The sequence below is a fragment of the Canis aureus genome, chromosome 4, assembly GCF_053574225.1.
Source record: "Canis aureus isolate CA01 chromosome 4, VMU_Caureus_v.1.0, whole genome shotgun sequence".
Taxonomy (NCBI): Eukaryota; Metazoa; Chordata; class Mammalia; order Carnivora; family Canidae; genus Canis; species Canis aureus.
The window spans coordinates 2,179,028-2,197,071 of record NC_135614.1 but is presented as its reverse complement, the minus strand read 5'-3'; the positions used below and the strand labels follow the sequence as shown (position 1 = coordinate 2,197,071).

General features: G+C 40.6%; 1 protein-coding gene across 4 annotated transcripts in view; it reads left to right on the top strand.

Moving 5' to 3' along the window:
• Positions 1 to 18,044, top strand: part of CHRM3 (cholinergic receptor muscarinic 3) — a 493,903-nt gene that overhangs the window by 209,484 nt on the left and 266,375 nt on the right. Inside the window, exon 3 of one of the 4 annotated variants that reach the window (XM_077894351.1) lies at positions 8,850 to 8,912. The exons of the other annotated variants lie outside the window; for them this stretch is intronic. The gene's annotated coding sequence lies outside the window, so the exon portion shown is untranslated. The remainder of the gene's footprint in view (positions 1 to 8,849; positions 8,913 to 18,044) is intronic. 4 annotated transcript variants of the gene reach the window in all.

The following is an 18,044-nucleotide window of genomic DNA, read 5'->3' as shown; positions in this document are numbered from 1 at the left end:
TGTGACAATGCCAGCAAGAGTTAATTTTTATATAAATGATAGTTCTGTGCCAAAAGTTTTGAATCTCCAGTATAATGTTAAATGTCTATATTTGTATATGCATATTATATACAGTACACTGTGAATGATAGAGAGTTTAATGCTACTTTCCTTTGCTACACACACACACACAGGATAACAATCCGTAGCTAGATGACCACTGTAGTGTTCCACTGGAGGTTTTTTTGTATCTGGATTTGAATAGTGTAGGATAGTCCCTTTCATGTCCCTACACTACTATTGTTTCGTGACAGTGTCTCTAGGTATCCTGCTTATCTGGTATCTTATAGAAGAATTTATAAATCTCAGATTCTTCCTGCAGTTAAATTTCTTTGCCTCTGTTAGTTTGTTTGATAAACTATATTCCTGAGGAATCTGCCTTAGCTGCAGGATCCTCTGAGAAGTGCCTGCTAGAAGAATTTGCCAGGCGTGACTTCATTATTTCCTCTGATCTTAGCTGTATGTCTACTTGGGAAGCATTGTACACTTAAGGGAACATTTTGGGGCACACAGTCCTTACCTACAATCCTGTGTAAGAGCCAGATACATGAATAGAAAGTAGGCTTAATTTAATTACAGGGAGCATGGTGACCGCAGATGAAACTAGCAGCCTAGGGCAGGAGTGTAGGGAGAGAAGAAGCTCAGAGAAGGTGTCAGGCATGGAGGATACTGTCTGACTTAGAAGTGCTCAGCCTTCATATTATTGTAGGGGATTTGTTTCAGATGACTTTGATATCAGAATAATATCTGCTTAGATTTTTAAAAAGTTGAAAACTGGAATGTTATGTAGAAAAAAAATCACACAGATTCCCATCATTCAAAATGCAGCCATGTTATCCTTTAGACGTAGTATTTCCTATCGCTTTTGTACACGTGTCCTCATTCCTGTAGAAATTTTGCAGACGCCTAATGGAAGCCCCCAAAAGATTCCTTTATGGGGCACCTGGGTGGCTCAGTGGTTGAGCGTCTGCCTTCAGCTCAGGGCATGATCCCCAAGTCCTGGGATGGAGACCTGCCTTGGCCTCCCTGCACGGAGCCTGCTTCTCCCTCTGCCTATGTCTCTGCCTCTCTCTCTGTGTCTCTCATGAATAAATAAATAAAACCTTAAAAAAATAATCTAGACTCTAGGCACATTTTTCTCCTTTAAAATTCATCCGTATAAACATTGTTATTTGATCAGGCTTTGTAACACTGGTTCGACCAAAAATAAAAAATACTCCTTTCCGCTTTCACAGTCCTATTATGACTTAACTTCAGGGACAGAGAGAAAGATGGAGATTTAAGAACTACAATTCAAGCCACCTGAGTAGGGACTGAGGAACAGTTACCTGAAGAAAAGGTGATTAACATTTCCAGTGTGTGAACTGAGCCATTTCTGGCTGAAGGGTAGCATTTTAGTAATATAATATTGTTTATAAAATAAAAGAACTTCAAGACTGGACCTTTTCCTTTGGTATAGATTTTCTTTTGAACTTTTTTTTTCTTTTGAACTTTTAAAGAATACAGGAAACCATTTGTTGGGTTAGACATTTTAAAATTATAGTGTTATGGATAAAATATTAGAAACGCCTTTTATGAATCAGAATGTATTTTCCCATGTAGAGCAACTTACTGAATGGAGCATTTACTTGTTTTCACTCACTGCAACACCTTTCTACATTCTTTCTCTGAATAGTAGTTACAGTTGCTTTTCCTAAAATATATTTTCCAAGGGCTATCTCCCTCTTATGCCACAACATTGGAACATTGGCCAAAGATTATTTACAGGGTGCCATTAGTACAAAACTCTTTCTGAGGCCCAACAGGTTAATAAAGAGATAACTCTGAGAACAAGGATTTTCTTGCCAAAAATAAGATAGATTTATTCATTGATTAATAGAAAGAGAGATAATACACGATTAGAGACAATACACAATTAGGACAATGGCAAATAAAATTACTACGACCTTTTTGATAAGTAATAGGCATTATCTGCTTACATATAAAATATGAAGACCCCTTAATTCATAAATTACAGCTTTAGGGATATATACCTACAAAATGAACATACATATACACAAAGATGGCTATTGCTAAATTGTGTCTAATAGAAAAAAATGAAACAGTCCTAATCTCATATATGGTAAAAGGATCAAAACAGTAAAAGGATTGAATCAAATTTGGCACTTCATGTTGAGGTGGGTTCATCAGCTCTCACAAAGCATGAGTTAGATCCATATGGATTGATGAGGAGTATGTATTGCACTGTTTACTGAGAAGAGCATATGCATAGTGATATGAAAAGTAGGATAATAATAAAAAAATGGGTATGCTGAATGATAAGACAAAACATAAGGAGAAATAAACATCAAACTATTAAATTCATGGGGGTTGAACTTGGGCATGAGAATGAGGGAAAGACAAAAATCATTTATTTTTTCTCCTTATATAACTAGGTATGTTTTGGATTATTAAGTGAGCTTTATTACTTTATAGCTAAAAAATAGAAAATATTTTATTATGTATTATTGTGCATGAATGGCCATGTAATTCCATTTCTAAATCATTAGGTTGCCTGCAATTCAGGCCGACCAAGATGAAGGCTCCAGAACAAAAAGTTAATGGTGGACTCTGGGTGAACAGAAGAGCCTCCTGCCCCTACCTTATGCTTTCTGCTCTGATTCCATAGACTCCTTGAAATTATAGATAAGTTAGTTTCCTAGGTTTACCTATAAATAGATGTATCAACTCATAAATACCTCCATATCCAATGGTGATTAAAAGATGGAATATAATAGTTTTTCTATATAAAAGGAAAAGAGAAAATGGATAAACCCATGGCTCCTTTTCCTTCCCACCTCATTCCCACTAGTAATACAGATTACGTTTTGATCAAACTACCTCAGCAGTTTTAGAAATATCATAATGAATCACATGCAGTAAATGACTCTTTCACTCTTATTTAGATATAGGGTCCACATATTATTTATTGCTATGTATTGCCTTCAGATTGATTATGTTATGAAAGGAATTAAGGGAGAGAGAGAGAGAGAGAGAAAGAATCCCAAACAGACTCCATGTTCAGTGCAGAGCCTGATACAAAGCTACATCTCATGACCCTGAGATCATGACCTCAGCCAAAATTAAGAGTCAGATGGTTAGCCAACTGAGCCACCCAGGGTTCCTCTTCCTCTTCTTATCAGGACACCAATCCTATGGGATTAGGGTCCCACCCTTGTCACCTTATATTACCCTTGTTACCTCTTTAAAGGTTCTATCCCCAGATGGAGTCACATTGGGAGCTTAAGGCTTTCAGCATATGAGTTTGAGAGGGATAAAATTCAGTCTGTGACAGGAAGAAAAACAAACGTAGGATACTATGGGATACTAAATTTGTGTATATTTTTGTTATGCTAAGTTTCTCCCTTCTAAGTTTTCACTGTGTCTTTTGGTAAAAGAAACAAATTGAACTGACATTTAACTGCCTACTCAAGCCAGCAGGCATAATCTATAGAATCTTATTTTAGAAGGTCATGAATTATTTCATTAAATTGTTAAGATGTCTTCATATTTAACATAATATGTGAAGTATGTATGTATATCTTTCTCAAAAGTAACTTTTAAAACTCTGCCTTTTTTGCTTTTTAAGATAGTTAATGCTGCAAGAACTGGTTAAATGTGTTAAATTCTGGTAAACAACAGCTTCTTTTATTTAACTGGCCCTGTAGAAATACTAGTTTGTTGATAGCAAAGACTTTTTCTTCTAATTTATAAGAAAAAATGAAAGAAAACAAGAGAATCACATCTAATTAGAGAGTCAGACAACAGTGTTAATATTATTAAAGAAGTTCCATTTTGTTACCTCTCCTGTGTACAGAGAAATGTGAAATTACAAAGTTTGGATAGTACTCTTCACATTGTTTTCTACATCTAGTCGAATCCAGCCTCCCAACTTTTATCTCCACTGTGTAAGATTAGGTCTGTGGAAATTGGATGGAGAAGCCGTTCTTTGCCACAGATAGGGTAAAGTTTTCTTCTCCATTCCTGTTTTCTACCAAAATTGAAATGGAGAGCAGTTCTTTTCTCTTCATTTAATTGTTGATTCTGCATCAAAATTCCCAAACTCTTGTCGTAATGAGACTTTATAAGAATCTTGGTGGCCACTCTTGCTGATCTCAGGCTCCCAGAGTAAGAATTGAAAACTGCCAGCCAGTAAGACTCCACCCTGCCCAGTTGCAGAGAATAAGCAGATTCATCCCCTCTGCTTGGTGGCTTCTGGGAATTGTGTGACCTCTGAGAGGTCTAGGTAAAACTTAGACTTCTAGGGTCTTGGTGAGACAGCATTTACAGTTCATTGCCTTCAAATCCTAGTTTGCTCCCCTGGTTCTTACTTAAAATTGATGACCCCCAACCCCTACCTCAACAAACCTCTGAAAGCAAGGGACTCAGTGATCTGCTGCACCACTACCAGTGCACTCACTGCAGAATGGTAAACCTTGCCCATGTTCCAAGCAGCTGGCTGAGGTCTCGTCAGCTCATGTGAGCCACTCAGTCTGCTACCATCCTGATGATGAGTAGGCAGCCTGCCCTGAAGACTTCTGAAATTGTGTTTTCCATCAACCTGGCCCACTGGACATTATCCTGGTTTTGCAGTGACTTCTTAGACACTGCAGTGTGGTAGCTCTCCTAGACAGCAAACCCCCAAAGAATGCTATTCCCACTTACTGTCACTTCCATTCCAGAGGATTATGTTCTCAGGAATACCCAGGTAGAGGCTGTCTATCTTAGAGTGCTCAGTGTCCACTAAGAGACCTCATTGTGCTGCTCTGGCTGAACCCCATTGACTATCAAAATTGGCAAAGCAACATCTCAAAAATGTAGATATTGCTGGACCTGTTGTACCACGGCCCATTCAAACCAGGAATTGTGTTAATTTTGTCTTGAATGAACTAAAATAAAAAGGAATGGGAAGGGATCCCTGGGTGGCGCAGCAGTTTAGCGCCTGCCTTTGGCCCAGGGCGCGATCCTGGAGACCCGGGATCGAATCCCACATCAGGCTCCCGGTGCATGGAACCTGCTTCTCCCTCTGCCTGTGTCTCTGCCTCTCTCTCTCTCTCTCTCTCTCTCTCTCTCTCTGTGACTATCATAAACAAATAAAAAAAATAAAAAAATAAAAAAAGAATGGGAAGCGAAGGGGGAGGGTGAATGGAAAAAGATGAAGCAGCACCAAATTTTGTCTCAATGATCCTGATAGAGCTGCAGTTCCCCTACGCAGGGCAAACAGGCAGCTACTTCTTTATCTATAAAATGTAGACAATAGATAGGGCTGTAATGATGACATGATTGGGTGTGTATAAGGGGCTTGCTGTAGCACCTGGAGGATGGCGAGCATTTGGTAAATAGTCATCATTGCTGTTATTGTTACTGCTACAATTATGTGCGATTAGAAATGGAAAGAATCCAAGCTTGGACAGCAGCTTTACCCATCTCTCACTGGACAACCCTGAGACAGTTACTCGATTTCTAAACCTCATCTGAAAAATGGGAATAATAACAAAGGAATGAATAATTGCATTCATTAGAACAATTACAGATTTTAACTATCTCTGTCTTTTGGGGCACCTGCATGGCTCAATCAGTTAAGTATCTGACTCTTGGGTTCAGCTCAGGTCGTGATCTTGTGGGTTGTGTGATAGAGCCCTGTGTCTAGCTCCATCCTCAGCAGGGAGTCTGCTTGAAGATTCTTTCCCTCTGCCTCTACCCCCCCACTCATGTGCTCACTCACTCAGTCTCAGGTAGATAAATCTAAAAAATCTTTTTAAAAAATTCTGTCTTTCCTTGTCTAGATGGAATGGCTTAAAAAATGAGAAGATGGACTTTGAAGGCAACTAGTCAGGGTATGATGCAACATCTGAGTGAGCGCAGATACTTAGTGAATCCTGTTTGTAAATAAGAACTTAATGCAAACCAGACTTAGCATAATATATACAGTTTTGGAACCATATTTATCATATTCCCTTAAAACAGGCTGTCAGGGACAACTTTGTCAAAACACTTGTTATTTTGGTCTTCAGATAAAGCAAGTTAAAAACTAAAGCTATATTGTGAAATTTAAAAGGAATATTCTATATCTTTCCTAAGAGACTGGGCTCTAATTCAGCCGAATACAAAAAGTTAAATTAGTTAATTAAGCTTATTTATGTCAGAGCTGTGAGCAGGTATGATGCTGTCTAAATCAGATGGCCGAGGATCGAGTTAACATTACTCTGATAGTAAAACATCTGCTCAAGTGTTCTGTGTCTTGCAGGCAATAAGAGCATAAGAGCAATATGCCTGCTCACAATAATTAGAAAGTAGGTGTATAATGACGTTTTGGAAAAGACGGAAGGAAACGGGACGGTTCAGATGGTGATACTACAAGTCCAAAACTGCCACTTCATTGATACTTGATTACGTCTGTAAATACCTATGATGTGACAAAAAGAAATTGTTACTTTAAGGACATTAACGAAAATGCCTACTTCTCTCTGAATATATCCTAAAAGTAGTATTGTGTTGGCCTATTGAACGAGGCTTCTCATCAGCCCTTCCCGAGTTATTAGTCTCCGGCTTTGAGTTCCTCTTTATTTGGCTAACTGCACGATTATGACAACAAACTCTGGAATCGGCAATCATATTTTCATTATATAACCTTTGAACTGTGTTTACTGGGATTTGGTAGAGCCTGTCATCTATACTCAGAGATTTGAAGCTTACCCCTAAATGAATGTCACGTGCATGGTAATTAATTTACAAGAGAAGTAATCTGAAGCTAGAGTGAAAGCTAGTTCTCTCAATGGTTTTCAGAATGAATGCTTTGCCACATCTAACACAAGAAACTCAGAGATACTTCAAGGTATTCAATCCCAGTTATTGTTCTCCAGTTCATTTAGTGAACAGAATATTTTTTATTAGCAGACACTTTAATGACTAGTGTTTGTTTTATCATTGTGTGACTTTATTTAATTGAGAGATAAGCATTTACTTATTAAAATGATCTAAATCCCAGTATGTAGGCATGTTGGGACTTCTTGTAAATTAGGCAGGTGTGTTCTGGATAACTGTTAATATTAACGATAAAATCCGTATAACAGGGATCCCTGGGTGGCGCAGCGGTTTGGCGCCTGCCTTTGGTCCAGGGCGCGATCCTGGAGACCCGGGATCGAATCCCACATCAGGCTCCCGGTGCATGGAGCTTGCTTCTCCCTCTGCCTATGTCTCTGCCTCTCTCTCTCTCTCTGTGACTATCATAAATAAATTAAAAAAAAAAAAAATTCCGTATAACAAATACTTATCGAGCAACTACTATCTGCGGGACAATTAGAAGGTTACAGTGAGAGGACTGACATGTGCCTCTGTGGTATTTACTCGTCCTTGGGCTTGTTAGAGTCTAGAAGGAATCAATGGTGAAAGATGAAGTGTAGGCTCACTGGCAATGACCCACATGGATGAAAACATCCATGTGTTAGAGACCAGAGACAGAAGTGTGTGTATCCTCCCACCGAAGTGTAATTTGGTGACTTTCCCACCATTTCCTCTAGTAAGAATGAGAGTGTCAATATGGCCAAATATTCTCTTGAAGTTCCAGTTGCCTATATGTTACTTCCTGAGGAGATGCTGGCATCTAGAAAAAGATGCTCTCTAGGACAGTGCTTCTCACACTGATGCAGGACCGGTGACTTTTCTTTCTTTCCCTTTGCCCCAATCCTTCACAGATGGCTACTTCAAAAAAGAGAAACATGCAAAACATGAATCTGTTTTTTGTTATGAATGAAACGTTTCTTTTCATCTCTAGGCTTATCTTGTAGACATACTCTCAGAGGCTGCCCTGAGCTCCTCTGATCACACACATCCCAGGAACTCTCAACCTCTAACCTCACAGCCTCTTTCATCCTGTCCTCTGAACTCACCTTCACCTCCCAGGAAACTGCAAGGTCCTTCTTTTAAAAATCCAGCAACATCTTGTCACTCCCATCCTCAAATTCTCCCATAGCACCTATTGTTGCCTCCTGACCCAGTGATGGCATTGACAGGAAAACACTTCCTTCATTCTCTGCTCATGGAATTTGGCGCCTCTTTTTCTTTCCCTAGTGCACCCTCAGAAAGCTTTCCTAGGGTTCTGGCCTAAATGTCAGTCTCTGTACACTTTAAAATGTAAATATCAGTGTCTGAAATGGGGTTGGGGGATTTTCTTTAAGATTTGACTCTATTGTGAGGTGGGCGGGGTGATGGGGTAACTGGGTGACAGACACTAAGGAGAGCACAAGACGAGATGATCACTAGGTGTTAATACTGTATGTTGGCAAATTGAATTTAAATAAAAAATTAAATTTAAAAAAAGATTTTACTGTATTCCTGGGTGAAAAGTGGGCTAAGCAGAGCTAACCGTGTGTGTGTGTGTGTGTGTGTGTGTGTGTACATGTCCTCACCAGCTAAAAAAGGAGGGTACCCTCACTAACATATAAAGTGAAGGAATGTGTAACTTCTCTTGTTTTCTCTTCTTGCTTTATGTCCCTTTACTGTGACCAGAACTTTGGCGGGTGTGAGGAGTGGAACTCTATACAAAGAGCCTTTTGTAGAAAGTCAATGGATATGTTTCTTCTGCCAGTGACAGGGATCTTAACTCTCTGACCATGTGTATCCTTATCTCTTACATGAGATGATTAGGTACCATGATCACTTCGTCTAGAATATTCTGTAATTTTCTGACATCCTCAAATCCTTTTGTGTACCCTATTGACTTATCCCCTCCTAGGGCTATATGTTAACCTCATTTTTTTAATTTCTTCTAGCACCTGTATTCTGATTAGAGGCTGAATAAGTGACATTCAGAACTTCCACTAAGGTACTATAAGGTAAGAGCTTTTGGGGGGTTGAGTTCTTTGCTTTCATAAAAGGATTTATGGCTTGATCAGTGAAACATTAACGAAGAATAGGAATTCCTGAGTCAGTGTGTTTCAATATGATTATAATTGCTCCCTGTGCATCTTAATACAGATATACTAGTCATGCTCTGTTTTTGCATCTTAGTTAAGATACTTCTTTTGCTTGTTTGCTGATAATATTCAAAATTACAATGAAAGCATATTTGTTAAAATATGAAATAAGTTGTTTTATTTCAAATACTCATTTCTATCTTAATTGTAGCAATATGGGGTTATTGAAAATCAATGCAAAATATTTGAATTTTTAGCATATATGGAATCTTATAGCTCATCTAATTTTTAGAAGCTTAAATATTATCCCTTGATTTATATCACTTTATCCACAATGCTGTACAAAATCTGCTAGTGAATATAAAGAAAAAGCAATGTGGGGAAAAAGTTGAATCTCCTTTAAATGTTGTTTAAACTTTATTTAGCAGACAGTCCTACTAGCCTTCCCAATATCCCTTCACCCTTCCATAATAATAATACTAATTGTGATGTTTTGAAGGGCAGTGAAATGCCTACTTTGGAAATCTGTTCCTTCCCTGACTCCTTTACTGAGGCCACATATGTAAGTCGCTTCTGGCTAATGACTTGTGGATGGTGAGCTCCAGGGAGGGCTTCCCTTCTTGAGTTTATTCCCTTCCTGATTTTATTTCATTCCTAAATAAAAGAGCAGGGCTTCAAGAGCAGAATATTTTTGGAACATTTTCTTTGCTATTACTCCATCTTCCTACCTGGAAAGCTATTCTAAAATTTGTAGCCAAATTTTAACTTACAGAGGTAACTGAATGATGACACAGAGAGGTCAGTGCCATTGAAAGGAGACTATTACTTACACATCCTGAGAGAAAGGCCACTCCCTGCCACCAGGGCCACCTGAGGAAGCACCAGCTTTGACCTGGAGGCAGAAGACAGAATGAGAAGAAAGTCTAAGTCAGAAAGAAAGTCTTTCAGAAAGAAAGGCTAAGTCAAAGCCTTTATTGGGAAGGTCTGTGGGAATAGCTTTGCAGGCAGGGCACTTGGTTGAGGACTGGCCAGTTGGAGCAGTGTGGTTGGTGTCTGGATTAGAGGGATGATCTCTGGCTGTCTGGTCCCTGGCCCTGTATGACTTACGGCTGGGGAAATACTGGCTTGGGGTGTAAAAGAGGAGAATTGAGACTGTAGATCCCGGATTGCTTGGTTTACATATGAAAGATGTGCTCTGTGCCACGTTCTTTGCTATATGTAAGACTGACTAGCTTGGGAGAAGCAGTCTATCCCTGGGCAGCCAGCTTTTAAGATCTCAAAACATCATAAAATACACAAAAAAACAGATTAGTACCCAACACAGCCCCCATCTCATCATCCCAAGGACAAAAGCCACAGCTAGAGATGTTGGCAAAGAAACATAAGTGAGCTTGACTCCTTGATGACATTCCTTCTCTCTAGCAAGTTTACCATACACTCTCCTGTGGCATTACTCAGATAAATCCCTGATTTGTTAGATCTCCTGACACTTGGAGCTGAATGCAGACATAGCTGATTCATGGACATTCAGATCAGGGCGTTGTGCTAGACATGCCTCTTTCATCTTCACAAGAGTGCCATCCAGGTATGATTATACCCATCTACAGATGAGGAACCTGAGATGTTAAGAACTGTGGCCTATGATTACAGGTTGTCAAAGGCGATTTTTGAACTGGACCTGTCAGGTGCCTTTCCCCATACTCTGCTACCTTGATGCTTACCCTGACGATATATGCCAGGAGCCTGTGCTGTTGCTGATCACATCTGCTAGGTAGTCCGTGGCATTGCCGGCTCACTAGCCCTTTGAATGTTTGCTCTTCAATAATACGGAATTACTATTAGACTATCCATTTATGAAACTAAGTAAACTGAGGCTATTTCACATTAAAAGAGAAAAAAGAAGAGAAGGGCAAACTCTAATTTGGGGAAAACAAGGTGAATTAGAACTGCCTATGAAAGCAAGTGAAGGAAATATTAATTCCAAGGTGGGTTGGTTTTGCTTTTTTAAAATTTTTTTTAAAATAAAAGGTTAGAACTAATGGTCTCAATATGGCCACAAAATTCAGCTTTTGACCTACAGTCCTAATATTAAATATTCTCCTTCTGACAGCCTCTATTACTTCACTCATACTTACTGGTTCAGGAAGGGGGTGGAAATGCAGGTAAAAGATAAGTTATATAAAGAAACTCCTTTCCAAAGAAAGTCATGCACGATATTGAAAAAGGTACTGAGCTGGGTCAGGGAAGGAAGTGCTCAGGTAATGGGAAAGTCTCTGGGCTGGAAAATACAAGAGGGGCAATGCAGGTGACAGCCAGCTCTTCTGAGGCTTAAAAATGCCATCTCACCTCCCCAGACCTTTGTTCTTCATTTATAAATTGAGGATGTCAGATATTCTGATATTCTCTGTGTGAAAGAATAGCTTACCTTGTCGGATCTCCTTTGTTCATGCCAGGGACATGCTGTATCCACTAAAGCCAACCTTTCCTTTTGGCCTTTGAAGCTATGAGTTCTCACTGATTTTCCTGTCCCTTTCTTCTCTCTCAAAGTGATCCTGAATCCCTTCATTTCTTTCTGTTTCTTCTGTGGTGACTGCAAGTCCTTCTGTCTTGCCTGGACAGCTTCATCAGCTTCCTCATGGTCTCCTGGCTTCCATTCTTGTCTTACCAAAGTCCCTTTTGTGTGCAGGAGCCAGTGTCCAGGGATCCCGGGTCACATCTTGTTACTCTCCTGCTTGGGACCAGCTTAGAACCCTTCAACCCATGCCTTCCTCTGCATTAAGGGCACAACGTACAACCATGCCTTACCCTTCCCATACCTTCCTCCTGGCTTCCCAGCACCAGTGTCTGTCCTCCATACTGTTCCTTGAGTGTTTCTTTCTGTTCCTGTCCCCATCCTGAGGCCCTTTACATTCACAGCTCTGCTGCCACAATCTTCCCTAACCACTCTCTGGAAATGAGTGCTTCCCAGGCACCCGAATTTAATTCCTTCGAAAAACTAGGAATTTTATTTTGTAAAGTGTACTACAATACCCCCATATGGTAAACATATGTACACATTACAACTTAAGCGATTTAGGCAGGACATGAAGAATTCAGCCAGATTTGTTGATAGTTTGTTGCTTATCTCTTGTTGTAGAATGATCTAAGGTCCTTGGGTTTCTTCGTTGCCAAAACCATGGTGCCTATGAGGATGCCTGTTCCCTGCAAGAAGCTTAGTAAATATTTACTGAATGAATGAATGTAGATGCAGAAAATGCCATAGGTCAGATATGCCAAAAGAAGCTAAGCAGAGCTTACAGGTGTCCCCAATAAGTCTACTGCTTCGGAAGGAAGGGAAAAAAAATAAAAGTAAAGATGAAAAAAACAAACAAACAAAAAAAACTTCTAAGGGGAGGGACAGATAGCTGTGCACACAGAAATAGCGATAAATATTTGGGAGGGACCATTCCAGGTATTTTTCCCAGCAGTGTGTTTGGTCTGTGATGATGTGTGGCAGAGGCCAGTTCTCTGGATCTCACATAGATTTATTGGCTAAGCTTGGCACATAGATGATCAGAAATGCTTGTGGAATGAAGGCCCAAAAGATGAAATAATAAATTATTGAACTGCTAAGAGCATTTTGCCTTTTTTTTTTAAAGTGGGCATGATAATATTCCCTTGATGCCAATATTCAGTCCGTGTTAGTAACAGGCATTCCAAATACACTGAGTGTGAAAAATGTTCCATGAAACAGAATTTGGTTACTGTGCTAGGCATCTCCCTGAGAGCATTTCAGAATTCATTTATTCTTCAAGTAAATTGTCACAGTGACTATCCAGAATGGCACACCGTGCTAATGTATTAAAATGCGGATGGGAAAATGGAAACTAGAAAAATGTCTTATCTGTCAATTAAATGATGTAGCCTCGTAGTTAGATTATAGCAATTTGGGGGCTTTTTGTTTTTTGCCAATTGAGATTTGACAGCCGTTTATAAAATATTTACATTCTTATTTCAGGCACATTGACAGCACTTTTGGGTCTTTGGAAGATGTTAATTACATGTTAGGAAAATGTTTTAAAAATTTTTGAAGCCAATCTGGTGAGGGGAAAAAAAATCTGTTTTTTTTTTTTTCAAATTGTACAAAGGAAGGAAATTACTAAAGGATATATTTCTCATAAAAGTCAGAAATAATAGATGTTTGTGACCCAAAGACCTACTGCATGTAAGGTGAAGGAATATTCTTCTCCACCCGGTCTGTTCTGGGCACCTTAGCTTTTCTTAATCAGCTCTGTCCAGCTAGATACATGCTTCTCATTTTTTTTCACTTTATTATGCATATGTAATGTTTGTGTGGTACATGGGTAAATTAGACAGGATTTGGGACCATCTTTATGGAATTTTGCAGGAAAAAAATCCATACATATTTTTAGTATTGAAAGTAGATTAAATAAGTGTTGGGAACAACACTAGGCATTGAATTTATATAGAATTTTCCAGGAAATGGGCAGCCCGGGTGGCTCAGTGGTTTAGCGCTGCCTTCAACCCAGGGCCTGATTGTGGAGACCCAGGATCAAGTTCCACATCAGGCTCCCTGCATGGAGCCTGCTTCTCCCTCTGCCTGTATCTCTGCCTCTCTCTGTCTCTCTCTCTCTCTCTCGAATAAATAAAATCTTAAAAAAAAGAATTTTCCAATAAAATACTTCCAAATGTTCTTATGAGAAATGTACATTTACATATAACGTTTTCGGGATACCTGGGTGGCTCAGCCGCATGATCCCAGAATCGCAGGATGGAGTACTGCATCGGGCCCCCCTCAGGGATCCTGCTTCTCCCTCTGCTTCTCCCTCTGCTTCTCTCTCTCTCTCTCTCTCTCTGTCTCTCATGAATAAATAATTTTTTTAAAAAAGATATTACATATAACTTTTTCTTATCAGTAATTATGTAAGAAGAGTGATCTATAATTCTTGATCAGTGGTCTGTCTGAAGTTTTGTCAGTCACTATCTGTGTGATGCTTTGTAAGAACAAGTAGATGACAGAAAATTTAAAACGTGTTTTAGTCATTCAAGAGTTTCCTGCAATTGAAATTATGTTTAAAGAATCTAATGGCTATTACTTTCTTTCACGGGCAAATGCTATGTTGAAATTTCTACAAGCAAATGATTTTGGAATCCAACCTGTTTTAGTATCAAGGATTTTAAAACTTCATGGAAAGCGTAGATCCTTCTGTAGCTATCACCCTACACATATCTTGGGCTCCACTACAAGGTCATAGTAGTCACAGATGGGCAAAAATAAGCTTGAGCCTATCTGTGGATCCAGAAGGCAGAGGGCATTTGGAGGCTCTGGGTTCACTGCCCCTTCTCTCCCCTGGTTCTTCCCTGCCTCTCTCCATTCATGTGGACATTCAGCTTGAAATGCTAACATGCCTCTCCCCCACTGTGTCACAGCTGTCCCTTAGCCAGCCTTGGGTCCCAGGGACACTTAAGCATGCATCTGGTGAAGAAACCAGTTATGCTCAAAGAAATGAGTAGACCTGGGGAACTTGAGTGGCTCAGTGGTTGAGAATCTGCCTTTTGCTCAGGTCGTGACCCTCAGGTCCTGGGATCGAATCCCACATTGGGCTCCTCACAGGGAGCCTGCTTCTCCCTCTGCCTGTGTCTCTGCCTTTCTCTTTGTCTTTCATGAATAAATAAAATTTTTTTAAAAATGAGCAAACTTTTGCCTTTGGCAAGGGATACTGGGGATTTGCAGATATGAAGCCTGATCTAGTAGAAACTTGACTCCCTGAGGGCATTTCATGGACAGGGGAAACCCAGAGTGGATTCTAGGATGTAGCACTTCTCGAACACTAACGTGTATACCCCTGTTAAAATACAGATTCAGATTCAGAAGGACCGAGGTGGGCTCGAGCTTTGGCATTTCTGACATGTCCCAGATGAGGCTGATACTGACATTGACTGCGCTCTTAGGAGCTAGATGGTGACACAGTGGGACCACAGGGTCATGGCAGGGGTACTGTTGCCTGAGTTGCAGAGCAGTACTGGACAGAAGTATCTGCTTTAGGTGAAGACAGACATAGGCCTGCCACAGAGAACTTTCCTCACCCCCAGGATCCCCTGGCCTGTATCACTTGCCACCCTTACTCCTCCCAATTTTCTATCATGTCCTTTGGCTACCTGAGCCACCAGCTGTACCTTCCATGGCTCCCAGCCACTTGTGCATGAGTGTAGCAGCTTACTGTGTGGCTGGGCACTGAACTTGATGTCCAGGTGGCAGAGCCCATGTTGGCTATGCTAAGAGCATTGCAGAGTGGCATCAAGTGCCAGGTGTCCCCATCGTGCTTGCAGCCCATGAAAGCTCAGAACCAACCTGAGCTCAGAACCAACCTATGCTCAGTCACACCTGCCCTCTGGAGGGCTGGTGCCTCCACCCAGGCCCACTGGCTGCACAGGGCTCCGAGGGCATCTGCGAGTATCCTACTACCCAGGGCGCTGTAGTTCCTTGTGTGGGAAAGTCCCACAATCAGGTTCCAAAAGACACATTAGGGGGAAGTAGTAATTCCAATAGTTCTCTAGCAAGATTGCAATACGTTATGTGGGACTAGATTAAAAAGTTTTCATAAATGACCCAAGAAAAAGCAGTGCATTAAAAAAAAGACTAAATTCTCAGAGGAATAGTTGAAAAGAACGTCCACACCAGGAACAAAATAAAATAAGCTAAAAGGAACGTTCGGGAAATAAGTATGTGTTACGCTTAGGTTATGACCCTTATCCCGATGCCTCAAATCTGTGCCTCTAGCCTAGACATCCTTGCCTAGTCCACATCCATATATCCACCCAGACAACTCTCTGGACAGGTTTTCACCACCTACTCCATAACCAGAATAGCAGAACTGAACTCCTGCTCCTCTGGCCACTCCCTACTTCTCTGGGTCTGTCCTACTGTTATGCGTGTTATACAGGTGCAACCCTGAAACCGGACGCATCCCTTTATCTTCCTGAAGTGAAAATCTAATATGTGAATGAAATAAAATGCTGCCCTGAGGTTGACTGGATTATCAAAATATCTCACAAAACACCATTTCAAACAAATACACAAATGGTATCAGGTGATGGGAATCAAAAATAAAATAAATCTTATGGGATGACTCTAAAAACTTGTAACAAAAGAACAGCTTGATAACTTGAAAACTAGTTATCAGGTAAAGTAACAAGTGATTAATTTCATAAAAATTCAAGTTTGTAGATGACACTTTTTAACTAGGTAGAGGACACTTTTTATCTTAAAGGAAGCTTCAGACATAATTCCATAACAAACAAAAATTCAGTCACATTCCAAGAGAATGAAAGAGCTCATTACAATAAAAACTGCAGAAAAGAACGTGGAAAACTAGAGCCACTATCTTCACACCAAAAAATATACAGCATGCGTGCAACCATGAGCAGACATCAATTCAAAGCACACATGAGAATGACTTGGAAAAAGCAAAGATCTCATAATGTGATGGAAGGCCAAAGCTTCCACTTATTGCAAGTGCTTTATTTACATTCTAGCATATCGTGGGTGGGCAGGGGGAGGATTCCATTATGCAGCTTCTTACTGTTCTAAGACTGCAAATTTTGTCCAGTTTTCTTTTCAGCAAACTAGTTACTCAGTTCCTGCTGTGTGTTCTTAAGAGAAGCCTTAGATAATCTATACCCATGCTTTCATATAGCTTCTTTTCTTAAAGAGCATGCAGTGCAGTCAGTCCTGTTTGGATGAGAAGCTCCACACACTTTTTAAATGTTGTGTTAGATACAAGACCCTATATAAGGAGCATAACCAAGCAGTTTAAGTAGCAAACAGACCATGGCTCTGTTGTTGTCTTGGGCATACTTCAGCATCTCAACATCCTTGATATTTTCCACAGGGATAGACTTAGGTGAGCTTTCAGAATGTGTGCCTGAAAAGGATGCTTTAATCACATTGCCAGGGCAGAACAAGAGGTAATTTTTCCTTATGGCTTCAAGGGTGAAGACGAGGTGACATACATAGAGGCAGGAGCAAAGGTAGGACTTACATGGGCAGAAAGTAACCGGTAGGCATTGCCAGGGATCATGGGACAGAAGACAGGTGATAGCTACAGATTTCTAGTGTGGGTGAGTCGGGGCAGGCGAGGTGGGCTCCAAGGATATGGAGAGACCCGGACGAGCAGAATGTGGAGGATTGTACAGGATCCTGGGGTGGTGTTTTTTTTTTTTTTTTTTTTTTGAAGATTTTATTTATTTATTCATGAAAGACACAGAGAAAGAGGCAGAGACCCAGGCAGAGGGAGGAGCAGGCTCCCTGCGGGGAGCTCGATATGGGACTCAATCCTGGAACCCCAGGGTCACACTCTGAGCCAAAGGCAGATGTTCAACCACTGAGCCACCAGGTGCACCAGCAGCTTGGGTGTTATCTGAAAAATCACAGAGTACAGCTGAAGGAGCGTGAGCCAGGGATTGACATGAGGAGAATGAACTGGGCAACACTACATGGAAGTACATGGCAGGTGGGTAAGTTTCATCAGGAATAAGGACCTTAAGGACTGAAGAGGAACCTGTCCCCGGAACAAGGGAAGAATAGACTCAGAAATCAACAAGGAGAAACTTAGTCTCATCACAGTGCTGTTTGTTCTGCTGTGTCTTCACACTTTTCAGTGCTTTTGATGATTCACCTTTCATCTGTAAATGTGAGATGGAAAGAGAAAGAACAGTCAACAAACACTGCTGCTTGGGTTCTCTCTTCATTTCTGTCTCCATCTTTCTCTTCCTCCAAACCTGGCCGACCCCAGTTTTCCTTCTGTTTCCTCCTCCTCCTGCATTCCAGAACCCATTGCAGCCTGGCCTCTGGTTTCCCCATTTGCCTGGGAATGCTGTTACCCAAATGAGTGGCGATCTCCTTGTATGTGAGGAACCCCAAGAAGTTTCAATCCCTAGCTTTATTGACGGTCCCTGCAAGTTTTGCTGCCATAGCTTTTTTGAAATTCTCTCTTTCCTTGGATTGCAAGGAACTCTCTCTCCTTGAATTTCTGTCACCTGCCTATAAGT